This window comes from Theobroma cacao, chromosome 9, assembly GCF_053813885.1.
Source record: "Theobroma cacao isolate CCN51 chromosome 9, ASM5381388v1, whole genome shotgun sequence".
NCBI classification, from domain to species: Eukaryota; Viridiplantae; Streptophyta; class Magnoliopsida; order Malvales; family Malvaceae; genus Theobroma; species Theobroma cacao.
The window spans coordinates 20,877,726-20,888,234 of NC_142647.1; the positions used below are offsets into that span (position 1 = coordinate 20,877,726).

At 35.1% G+C, this 10,509-nt stretch overlaps 1 pseudogene; it reads right to left on the reverse strand.

Moving 5' to 3' along the window:
• Positions 1 to 6,951: 6,951 nt before the first annotated feature.
• Positions 6,952 to 9,104, reverse strand: LOC18589525 (F-box protein SKIP2 pseudogene; annotated as a pseudogene).
• Between the last annotated feature and the right edge of the window lie 1,405 nt (positions 9,105 to 10,509).

Below are 10,509 nucleotides of genomic sequence, written 5' to 3' on the forward strand. Positions count from 1 at the left end.
ATAAAGTACTCATGAGCATATTAATCATTTAGCCTAGGACAATCCTTTTAGGCAATTCACATAATTCTCATAACATTCACTAGTCTAGACATATTTATCATATGCACACTCATCACAGCATCATCATTGCCATAACATTAACTCATATTTGCATTAACATCGTTAGCCTAAGCATAAATCCTTCTAAGCATAACACATTATTCTCTAACATTTTCTAATCTAGGAATTCTCCCTCAAGACATGCTTATAGTTCGTACGTAGCATACATTATGCATTTTCATTATTGAAGCATGCATGCACCCTAGTCATCTTGCTCTTATGCATGAAAATTTCCCCATTCACCTTGACACATTGGGTGTTCCTTTATCCACACTTCCACACTTTAACTTAACAACTTAATATTTGCAAATGGGTAGTATTCTTACTCCCAATAGTCATTTAGCATTTAACAACACATACTCATTAGCATTTACATCAAAGTTCTCGATTTTATAACCAAATCCTAGCTTTCAAATTATTTTTAGCTTTCTTAAAAGTAGCTAAATCTTTAGCATATTAACAAATAAGCTCAAATATTTCACCAATGAGCTAATCCATACCTTAAAAGTTGGATTGTGCTATTGTTTACCCTAAATAGCCAAGCAACTCAAGGGAGCAATTTTTCCTCCAAAGCTACATCAATTTAAATCTAAGTTATCAACCGTTTAAATTGGAAATCTGTCAAACCCTACTTTGTAAAATAATTATAACGTCATTTACATGCTCGATAGAATGTTTGTATATTGAGGAAGCCCGAGAAATCGACAAAAGACGGTATTGCCCCTAGAGGTGCTGTGAAGTTGATTTATACCTCAAGCTAGTTCAAATGAAAAATTTAAAAGGGATTTGAGAGTTCTGAAATCCCAAAATCTACTTGGAATGGTGATTCGGAGTTCGAGGATCAATTTGGAATCAATCAGGAAATTTGACCGGTTATGGGGTAAAATGGTCATTTTGCAATTTGAGGACAAAATGAAAATTTTTTTTTTTTAAAAAAAAGATTTTCTTAGACCCATTTGGCATATTTGTGTATGATATGAGTATTGAAGTACAATTGGAAGATTTAGCAGTGAAAATATATGAATTTTTGATATTTTTGGAGTATAGGGGTAAAATGGTAATTTTTCCATCCGAGGATGAAATTGAATTTTTCGAGAGAATTTAGATCAAATTTGATTACATGGAGCATGATATGAGTGTAAGGAGTGAAAATTATGCATTTTGGTAATTTTTCAATTTTTGGGGCAAAAATATAATTTTTCACTTTTACGGGGGCAAAAGTGTAATTTTTTAAAAAAATTGCTCCACCAAAACTTTGGAAAAGTCTAGAAATTTCATGGAAGACATGGATAAGTGAAGAGGATTGAGTGGTAGAAAAGAAAGTCAAAAAGATGGCTAGAAAAAAATAAAATAATAAAATATTCAAAAGGTAAATAAAATAATAATATTTTATTAAGCCTATTAAAAGGCTTGAAAATTCCAGAATTATTCATTGGGAGGGCCAGCCAAAACCAGCAGGAGAGAGAGAGAAATAAGAACAAACCCTAGAGTGAGAAAATTCAAAGAAAAAGTGTGATTTTTCAAGGAATCAAGTGTTTAAAGGTATGATTTTTCAAGCTTAGCTTAAGATTTATCATTTCCATGCATTTCTCCTTATTTTCTATGGTTAAATTATGTGTTTTGATGATGGATTCAAATCTGATCATATGGGTTTAGAGCGAGAAAGTTGTTAGATTAATTTGATTTTGAACTATGTTAGTGTTTAGTGTTAGTTTAGCATGTTTATGAGTAAAACAACAAGAAAAATATTCATTTTCTCCATGAATTTCTCTAGGCCGAATCTAGCCAATGGTGTGTGAGGATGAGGTTGACTTTATTTTAAGAGAATTAGATGGAAAAATGATGAATTATGAGGTTGGAAATTAAATGGGAATTTTTGGTGTAAAAAAAATTGAAATTTTTACCCACTAGGGGTAAAAGCGTAATTTGTGATCCGAACTGATAAATTGGACCACATTCATAGTCATTGAGGTATTGTGGATATAATTGGATAATTGAAATTGAAATGGATGGAATTGGAGTTGAATTGGAGATTTAAGAAATTTACACCGTGTATAGGCGAGTTAGGTCGGACACATGATTAAGCGATTGTCCAAACATTTCACACCCTATCTAGTGCATACGCATGGATAAGAGCCTGAAATAATATATATTGATTTGACACAAATTATTGAATTTTTGTGTCATGTATTGTGAATAGGTGGTGAGCTATCTGATACGGGTAAAAGACTACACCCGAGGACCAAGAATAGGAGTATATCTACTCCTAGTACAGTGAGTCAACTTACTATCGTCTTAATTATCTAGAGTAGATTTATTTAATTGTTTGATTTTATGGAAAAATGGTTTAATTGAAAAATTATTGTATTTTATGAGAAAATGAGATTTTATAAAATAATTTTATAAAATTTTTGAAAATTTAATAATGAATTCAAAAATAGAGTAATTGGAGACCTATACTATGATTGTGTTGTTTATCCATGATTTTACATTAAATGGCTTATGATAAATGTGGGTATGACTGGTTATTTTTATGATTTTAAGAATATGTGAACTGTTTTGATTTGCCTTGAATGTGTTAAGTGAGCCATGTCATACTATTGTGATTTTATTGGTTGGTGGATTATAAAGTGGGCACTGCAGTGACGGGGGTTCCGTGGGCCAGCCTAATTAGAGGGGCACGGTTCCCAATTTTGAGCTTACCTCGATTGGAGAGGCGCGTAGGATAACTCCCGAGGTAGGATTTGAGTACACTTCACGCTGGCCACCACGTGAAAGTGGGACTCAGCCAACGCCAAGGAACGGCTGTGTTGTCAGAGGTGAAATGTGTTTGTGTGTGTGACAATAAACAGCCTTGGCGGTCTCGGTAAGATGCTTTCGCGAGGTATCCCCGAGAATGGATTTTTGGCAAGGGCCAAGTTTTTGAAAAGTGCATAAGCCATGTTGAGTAATTAGATGAAATCCAATTATTTATATGGGTTGAGATGAATTATTTTAATTGTCTCCTATTACTCGGCTTTAGATTATTTTGATGATGTCTGTCTACTCACTGTCTACTCACCCCTTCTTCCTATACATTTTTCAGGCTCAGAATAGGCAATAGACTATCAATTGCATCGAGAAGTAAATTTCAGAGTTGCATCCTAGAAAGTAAGGTTATAGACTTAAACCTTCTCAGTTATTTGGGGGCTCACATGTCATTGTAATTTAAATTACATACTCCAATTTTCTATATTACAGTATGTATAAATTTATTTTGTTTTTATGTGCAGAAAATTAATTTTTGATGTTTCAAATATATATATATATATATATATATATATATTGTTTTACATTAAAATAGATTATTTTAATTAATATTTTTATTTTATTTTATTTTTCAAAAAAAAGAAAAGAAAAAAAGAGAGAGAAATGGAAAAACTGGTACGAAAGCCTTGCGAGGTCTCGAAGGGCATTCGGGGGAAGAATGTTTGTCGAGGCTTCGCGGCGGTTGTCACGGGCTCGATGGGAGTTCCGGGTCGTGACAAAATCAATAGGTACGAACGTTTAATCTTACCTCTAGAAGCATTTAACAAGTTCCATATTTACTCCAAACAACTCCAAGTGCTTCAAAAATTCATTCTTGGAAGCTAGGGTTTGGTTTTAAAGAGAGAAAGTGAAAATCATCAAACAAGCTTTTAGAGGTGGAATATCCTTCCTTTAACATTTAGAATCCATGATTTATGATTGGAATTTGGTGGCTTTGAATGGTGTGAAAGTTGAAAGCACATGGGTGGAGAATAAGAAAATTCATAGAAAAATGAGAGAAAATCGAGTTTTAGAACTTTTAAGCCCAAATTTAATTGTCTGGCAATCTAGGATTGACTATGGGAGCTCTAGAGTCAATCCTAGACCAGATTGTTTACCCTTGCTCCCATTTCACTACCTAGGATCAACTACAAAGGCTCTGTACTCAATCCTAGGCTAGTGCACTCACTCCTCAAACCCTTTACTTTGCAAATTTGATCCTCTATCACTAGGATCTACTCCTTACATCCAAATTCATAAAAAATGTTCTTTTGAAGTCTAAACTCATTCTAGATTTGCCCCATAACCTCAAGTCATTCATATTTCACTTAAATCAACACACAAGTCCATCATGCATGCCAATTCTCATTCATGCTCTATGTCACATAGTATATCAATTAAGCATAGCATAATTTACATACATATCATACTCAATTTAGTGTCAAACATATGCACTACATCATTCATGTGCCAAGTGCATGCACAATAGCATTTGAGCTTTTACGTAGTTATACATTTCATAACCATCTCTCTCTATGGACATAGGCATTCTTCAGGTTCATAAACATACACATTGAAGTTCTCATCAACTATAAGTTAGTCTAGCATCATGCTTAGCTAACATCAGGATCGAGGGTGTTACACCAGAGAAGAAATACTGCTTTCCAATATACAAAGAATCGATGCTACATTACAAAACTTGATTCTAACCATTGGAACTTGTGTTTTAAAGTGTTCAAATAGAATTTTCTTTTCACAAATAACTCCAAAACACTTTGAGGAATGTTCTTCAAGTTCAACATAATTTTCATTTAATTTCAAAGCATATTTAGATTATTCAATTTTATCATTTACTAAGGTCAATTTTAAAGCTAACAAATCACTCTCAAAATCAAGTGTTTCTCATTCAAGATTCCTTGAGCCTTATGTTTTTTTACTCAACTGTCAAGCGTTTATTCTTTCTTTGTATTTACTACTCCATTTAGCCTATGCAAAGGCATTTAAGCTTTCATTCAAACTTCCTTGTAATCCATTGTAAAGGTTATACCTTAGCCTAGAAAGGTAGTGTGAAAGGTTATACCTTGACTTAGAAAAGTAATGTATTTGGGAGTGGTTTTACTTTAACCAAACTAAAAGGTAAAAAAGTTAAGTCTCAACCCTTGAAAAGACTAATGTAAGGTTAAGTCTGAGTCTTGAAAAGACTTGATTATAAAAGTTATGCTTGAGCCTTGAAAAAGTAGTTTTCATAATGGATTCAAAACTCCTTAGTGATCCAAGGGAGAGGACGTAGGCATTGAGGATGAACCTTTATAAATCTTGTTTCTTCTACTTGTTTATTAAAATTGCTTTTCATTTTCATTGATTTCTTAAATCTATTTTTGAATTACTTATAAAAGAATTTCTACAATTATTTTTCATTATTTTCAGAAGTTTTCATCCCTACTTTGTAAAAAGTTCTTTAATCCTCAAAGGGTTTTAAAGAATTTTTAAAATACTTAATTCACCTCCTCTTTTGAGGTTTATCTTTTGAGCTAACCTTCTAACACTTATAAAAAGGATAAGGAATAGGGGAAAATGGCAACCAAACATGCCATTGCAATTTATTTTGAGTTTCTGCAAGGTCGATATGAGTTTTCTAATCAACAATTCTAGTTTGATATTTTAAAGTCGAAATGAATAAATTATGGCTTTTTAAAGTTAATTGTAATATAAAGTGCAAAAAAGCTATCAAAAGTGCAGAAAAAGGTATGTTTAGTTAGCGAAAATAGAATAGTCATTCCCCCTTTCCTAAGTCCTCTTTAAAAACTTGTTTGCTTTATGGAATGGTCATTCCTAAAAAAGCTTGAATAGTTGTTACTAAAGGGGGAATTTAGTAATGGCTATTTTGGGTGTGGAGGAATAACTCAAAAATTTTATTGGACAACCTTCAAACAAATTTGGAAATTACTATCTATATAATATAAATATTTTTTCATTTTTCACATTTCCTTTCTTTTTCTCGCTCTCTACCTCCTTCCCTCTCTAAAGTCCCTCAACTGCTAGAGGGTGGCAAAGGCGACGAGGACATTGGTGCCAACTGCGAGAAGCACCAGTCTAGCACTCCACAACCAGATTGGATCAAGGAAGCACCACATTTGACGTCCACTACTGTATCTGGCCATAGAAGCACCGAACCTACCACTGCTTAACCAAATCCTATAGTGGGGAGCTAGATCCGATCGCAGGAAGCATTAGATTTAGTGCTTCTCTACCAAATCCCCGTGACTAGATCTAGCACTCCATGGACAAATCTAACCATAAGGAGCACCAGATCAGTGCTCTATTACGTCAGCCACATCTCCAGTCACTAGCCAATTGAGAAGAAAGAAAATAAAGAAAATAAAAATACCAAAATGGAAAATTTTTTAAAAAAGAAAAAATTAAAAAATATATTTTAAATTTTAAAATTAAATTAAAATTTTAGTTATAAATTATAAAAATTAATATTTAAAATTTAAACTTTTAATTATAAATTATTAATATTTAATATTTTAAAAATGAAAATAAAGAATAAAATAATCATATTAATGTATTAATTATAAATATTAACATTTTAATTAAACTATAAATTATTAATATTTTAAAAATAAAATAAAATAAGTAATCATATTTATGTTTTAAGTAAAAATGTATTAATATTTTTAATAAACTAGAAATATAAACATTTTAAATTAAAAATCATATAATATATAAAAGATATTTTTATCTTTTTGTCCCATATTCTTTTACTATTTTGAAAATTTATTTTTCAGACCAAATATTCATATAAATTATAATAATAACTCCTATCATATTCCATTTTGGATCAAGACTAAATAATAGTTATTTTTATCTTATTAGATTTTTGTGAATAGCCATTATATCGGCCCTCTATTTCGTTACATAAATCAAACATGCGACAAGCATAGATATGTCCAGCAAACTTAACCAAATAAGCTCTAAAAATCTCATGTAAAGTTGGTTGAAGTGCTAATGCAACTGATGACGATGGACGATCATGTCAAAAATCAATTGAAAAATCCTAAGTTATGTTTTAGAAATGTCTCACTTCACTTTTCATAACAAATCTTGGGAATTGACAATAATACAAGAATTGTCAGAACATTGAACTATAATTATAACAATTTGTAGGAAAAATCTTGGGATTGACAAAAATTGGCAGGCAGAATAGAAAGAAAGAACAGCAAATCAAAATCACCTTTGAACCCAGTTTTACATTACGAGAAATAAGAGAGAAGAGAAAGTTGTTTAACCATTAGGATTTAGGGACGATCAATTAAGTAGATGAAGGAGAAGCAGCAGCAGGCGTTGGGGAGGCGTATCAGATTCTGACATGCAAATTGTGTACATTGGAATTGGATCTTCTTCTCCTATGAAGTTGCAGAGCATTCTCAAACGTAGACCTGAGCAAGAGAGCACCTCTGCTGCTGCAGATGACATGTGTTCTTGAACTTGTACTCCCAGAAGCGTTTGTGTTTGGCAATGCAGATGGCACCATTCCTTCCTCCTCTAAATCTAATTCATCCCCGTCTAACAGCATGGACCCCGAATCCACAGAAACCATCAAACATCTTCTCTTGATCTTGAGCTTTGAGACAGTTGCCTGCGTCACCCCTCGGCATCTCTTCACCTTCAACTTCACTAGACTCGGGCACCCTTCGCCCACGGCTTTAACCCCGGAGTCAGAGATAGCGCAGTTCTTGACGCAGAGCTTCTTCAGAGCAGTGAACTTTGCACCAATGAATTGCATCTCCATGTCCCCCACAGAATCGGTGTTACAAAGCGCCATTCTTTCAAGAACAGGGCAGCTAGAAGCGAGGACAGTAAGAGAGGAGACCGTGATGGGAACTCCCATAAGCACTACCTCTTGGAGGCGGGGGCATTTTGTTGCAATTGACAAGAAGCCCGCCTCGCTAATGGCCTGGCTGCCGAACCTGCTCCACGCATCGATGTGCAGCTTCCGGAGCTGCCTGCAGGAATTGGCGATGGCAGACAATCCATCATCTGTGCAATCAGTAGCCCTGCTGAGGTAGAGCACTTGGAGGTGAGGACAAGAGGTGGAGATGGCAAGGAGGCCTGGATCCCCCATCTGCACGTTCTCCACTTGTATCTCCATAATGCTACTAGGAGTCTGAAGACTCTCCAGCAGTACCGGATCCCAGTTGCCAGAACTCCTACAGACAATCAGGGTCTTGAGCGTCTGAGCGTAGGAGCAGAGAAGTGGAATGAAAAGGCGAGCGTTGTGAAGATCCTTGAGGCACAGCCTCTCAAGCTTATTACGACTATAACAACTGTTGGCATTCAATTTGTTGCTGAAATAGGATTTCTGGTGCTCTTCTTCTTCTTGGTCCTGAAGTAACAAGGGAGTGTTCTGGGCGTCAAGCTTGCGGAGGCGCTTTAGTGTGAGATCTTTAAGGGAAGGGCAGTTTAGAAGAAGAGAAACGATGCCTCTGCTACCGACCCCACATGAAACAAAGGAGAGCTTAGTGAGAAGAGGAGGGCGGTGCATCGAGAAGGCTCGGAGACCGTTGTCAGTAATGTCGACGCAGCCCTTGAGTTTGAGCTTCTTGAGAGATGGCAGCAAGGTGGGAATGCGAGCCAGAGAATCATCGTCGATGCTGGCAAGCTTGCGGGAACATTTGAGGGAGAGGACTGAGATGGAGCTGAAGTGAGAGAAAAGTGAAGGGAGCCAAGGAGAAATGTCAGAGCCAGCAACTAAAGCCAGGCGTTGCCTTGACTTGGAATCTACATGCCTCCAACGCTTGCACACGAGGGAGCAGTTGCTCCTGTCGTGGCAGCCAAGCTTACCAAAAACCCATGCCAGGCATTCGTCTGGTAATGTCAGCGTGAGGTCTCCACTCTGACAGAAATGACTTTTACCACCGATGCCAGCACCCAAACCAGGCCAAGAAGCGGAGGAAGAAGAGCCTTGACCCATCAACACACAACAGGCCTTGGTTTGAGTCTATTATTTACTAGTGCTAGCCCGAAATAAACCATAGCAAAGCGAACAGGGGGGGAGAAGTGGGTTTCGATCGGTCGGCTCATTAAAGATGCAGAAACAGCAAGGGGGGTACCCAGCGGGTATGGTCGTTTGGGGTGCTGAGAGAGAGAAAGGACAGGAGCAAAGGGGTGAGCATTGAGAAGAAGAGTGTAATTATGTACTTGGTCTTGGGGAACCAAAAGTGGTACATTGTAGGGAGAATTACAGTTGGGTGTGTTGAAGGTGCACAAATAAAGGGACGCCGCTTTTCTTCGAAATGAATATGATTTGATGTAGTAACTGCAATGCACCATATTTTTAAGGGTGTTGGTATATTTTATTGTAGAATAAGAAAATGCTCTTTGATGCCTGTGGTTTTAACCGCGGCGGCAAGAGGCTACAATTATACATGTAATTGTTGTTTCATCGACTTTATTTCTTGTACATTTTTGCGGCAACTGGAGTAAGAAACCATCTTTCAATTGGTTTTGTTGAAGTAATGCTATGTAAGCCTAGTAAAGAGATCAACTAGCGAAGAATACTCCTGTTTCTATACCAATACAATTAAACTTTATGACAACAACAAATTGGGAAAGTAATAAATTACATAGTGGTGATCCTTGGCATTGTTAAGAAACGCTATACATATATCATGCAGTTGACTGGAGAGATTGTATTGAACAATAGTAAAATCAGTAGAACCAACAAGGAGTTTGTCGCTAAATAAGAGAACGATATTCGATCTAGGAGAATATTAGACTTGATTTGTAGCATCAGAAGTTGATAGTGAACATGGTTCTAGAGATTTAATTAATTTTAATCATCCATGTGGACGTATTTGCATGTTAAATAATCTATATTTATGAGTTAAAACATTCACAAGTACAAGACCTTAATGGAGCATAAACATCGTGTTCGGGAAAAAGAAAAATAATGAATGTTGTTTGCTATTAGTAATCCTTACTTAGGGATGGTAATATTTACATTGAAATGGATATAATTTAAATGATGAATACCTTTTTTTTTCTGAGTTCGGTGGAAAGGTGTGATTGTTCAATTTTGAAATTATAAGATTTTTATGAGAAATATTATTAGGCGATATATTATATATATTTGTTCAAGTTGTCTTGAGTTTTAAATATTAAGTGAATTTTCGAAAGTTTTACGATTACCTTTAAAATTAAGACACATCATTATTTATTAGTATATTAAATTTACTTGTACGCAAAATAGTTTATTTGTTAATTTATATCAAGTAGCATTTTCAGTTTTAAATCCTTAAAATTATTAGAATTTAAAAGATTTATGATATTTAAACGAGAATTTATAACATAAATTTATAAGTTTTAAGCTCAACATGTAAGTTGTGGAAGAAGCTCTTTGACCAAAGAAGGAATAACAATGTTTGCTAAAGTGTGGCAGTTGTCATGGAGTGGATTGCAACCAAATTGGAGAAATGAGCATTGAGGAGTTCTGATCTTGGAAGTTTTTTTGTTAAACTCAACAAATATTAATTATTTTTTAATAAACCACGGGCCCTTAATTTGTTTACCACTCAATACACCTAACAGTAATTTCCCCCCGTGGGTCAACGGTCAGCA